Source organism: Heterocephalus glaber, unplaced genomic scaffold (assembly GCF_053883595.1).
Source record: "Heterocephalus glaber isolate CG9 unplaced genomic scaffold, H.glaber_assembly_v1.0 deba00001004, whole genome shotgun sequence".
NCBI lineage: Eukaryota > Metazoa > Chordata > Mammalia > Rodentia > Bathyergidae > Heterocephalus > Heterocephalus glaber.
Genome location: NW_028258179.1, coordinates 603,907 through 606,451, shown reverse-complemented (window position 1 = coordinate 606,451; position 2,545 = coordinate 603,907). Strand labels below are relative to the sequence as shown.

General features: G+C 40.4%; 1 long non-coding RNA gene across 1 annotated transcript; it reads left to right on the top strand.

Moving 5' to 3' along the window:
* The first annotated feature begins 396 nt into the window (after positions 1–396).
* On the top strand, positions 397–1,296 carry LOC147828542 (uncharacterized). The gene is made up of 2 exons (XR_015450544.1): positions 397–447; positions 713–1,296. It is a non-coding gene; the product is annotated as an uncharacterized LOC147828542 (long non-coding RNA).
* Positions 1,297–2,545: the final 1,249 nt, after the last annotated feature.

The following is a 2,545-nucleotide window of genomic DNA, read 5'->3' as shown; positions in this document are numbered from 1 at the left end:
ACATAAGTAGCAAACTGCAACCCAGAAAAAATACTTCTCCTCATTTCTGACCAAAGTTTACCTTGATTCAAGTGATGAAGTGATGTAAAGAAGTACAAAGAAGAGCCAGTGCCCTTGGCATCTTGCTTACATCAATTTGGGATGCCTAGGGCTACTTCATCCTTTGTAAGGAAGCAGTGTACCCAGTGAGCTCAACTCCAAGTCCATGGCCTGGCAAAGCACATCCCTCAAGCAGGTGGTTGGCAGTGAACATCCAGAAAACCAGCTCATATACTTATACTTTCTTATAAGTATATGTGAAACACTCCTGGGAATAGAAGTAGCAGCACTGGAAAGGGTGAGATTTCTGGTGAGTTTGTGATTTCTTGCAGCAAACTGGGCTCTAATTCTCTCACCAGACAGTCAAGCCAGCCTTCATCCCAGGAGCTCTGAGCACACAGTGAACAGGTAAGACTCCTTCGCTGGGCTAAGCGTAGTCCTCTGCAGGAAGGCCTGAGCCCTCACACTGATGATGGGGACATATTGGTGGTGGGTGGACTTGAGGGAATCGGGATAGAGCCCCACTAATGTTGGCTGCATCATCTCTCCCAGAGATGGTGAGGGCTGATTTTGAAGAAAAGAACGTGGGTACCAAGGGCCTGTGATCCTGAAGTGAGGGCTAGTATAGCATCATTGCAATGTGGGTATGACTATGACCTCTTTTGCACTTCAGGGTGCTGAAGACTTGATGGGGTGTGCCTGGATCAAAGAATCTCAGAACCGGAAAGGACCTTCTGGATCATCTGATGAGAACGCTTCTATATTATTTAGTAGTAAGACCTGGAACCACCAAGAGAGATAACTTACTTTAAGTCAAAGAACTAACCAGTGGTAAAGCCAGGGTTAAAATTCAAGTTTTCTGACCTCAGAAACTTATTTCCAATTATTCAAAACACATTATAACACAGGAAGCTTTTAAATCTGGGGATTGAATTCCTGCACTGGAAACGTGCCAAAGTGCTGGGCTCTCCATGCAGTATGACAGAGCTTTTGGACCCTGGTCCTATGGCTCCATATTTTGTCTACTTCTGTTCAGACTGTTACATTATTTAATACAATCCTGAATACAACCATCTTAATGTTTACCTGCATTTATCAGTGTCTCTTCTGAGAAGATATGAGGAAAATGCAAAGCTCAGATTGCTAGTGCTGCAGTATGGAGTGATGATGAATGCCATGTTCCCCGATCCATCTAGAGACAGAATTGCTAAAATAAATGTCATAATTTTCCTTTTGGAAAGTTGTGTAGTCCCTCTCTGACTGCCTGGCCCATTGCTTTCTTGAACTTTTATAGGAGATTGTTACATAGTTCATCAAACTTGCTTCCTTTAAAAGCTGAAGGTGATGTAACACTTCCTGTTGTAAACGTACATGGAACAAATGATGTCTTATGAAGCCTTAAGATGGTCGTGCAGGTGCTGTACTGCAGCTGTGGCTTCAGGTGTCAAGGCTAGTGGGCTGCAGGCTAGAATGTTGATGGAGCTTGGAATGTTTAAGGCCATAGCCAGGGAGTAAAGGCCAGCAAAATAGCAAAAATAACCCCGAGTGACCCTGACATGACTGGTGCAGAGCCACATTCCTCTCAAGGTGAGCCTGGCTTTTGCTTGTCCCAGATATCATGTGGGCAGGGAGTGTGTGTTCTGTGGTGTCAAGACTATTTTTAGGCATGACTTGAAGGGAACATGTGAGGTCACAGAAAGTAGGTTTGGACGCAGAACACTGATTTGAATTCCAAATCTGTCACTGGTTTTAAGATATCAACTTTTAGACATGTCCTACCTTTAGATATGTCATGCTTTACCCATTTTACATTATAGGGTGTAAGAATATGATAAAACTCAATGCCAAAACATATGCATCATATAAAGAAGACTTGTGTCCATATATAGACATCATATATCTTGTATGAGATTGGAAACAATCCAAGAGTCAGAAATTTAGAACTCCTCACTCTTTTTGGTATAATACAAATTTCCCTCTACATCTTCTTTCTTATTTCTTCCTCAATCATACTTTTTTGTGTATGGAATGTTACATTCATTTTCTTACTTTATTTACCACTTTCACAGAGTTGAACAAGTGTAAGATATTCTCTGTATCAAGGCATGTAGATATGAAATCTGTCTCTAGTAATCATTTTGAGTAATCAGTTTATATCTTCAGTACATTTTGCTAAGGTAGACATCTTCATAATATAATTTAAAATATGTTGGTTGACATTAAAAAAGTTGTTGGTGTCAAATTAAAGAAAGTGTTGTAGTGGTCACATTCAGTTATCTAAAAAATCCAATTTTGTAGCACCTTTTGATTCTGTGCAATGAGAGAAAGAGAGCTCAGACAATGGTGTATTTAAACTAAAATGCCTCTTATAGTTTTATAAGAACTGACACCAGGGATTTAGCTCAGTGATGCTGCACATGCCTCACAAATGCAAGGTCCTGAGTTCGATCCCCAGTACTGGAAAAAAAAGTAGTTTTTAAAAAAGATACCATTAGAATAAGATAGA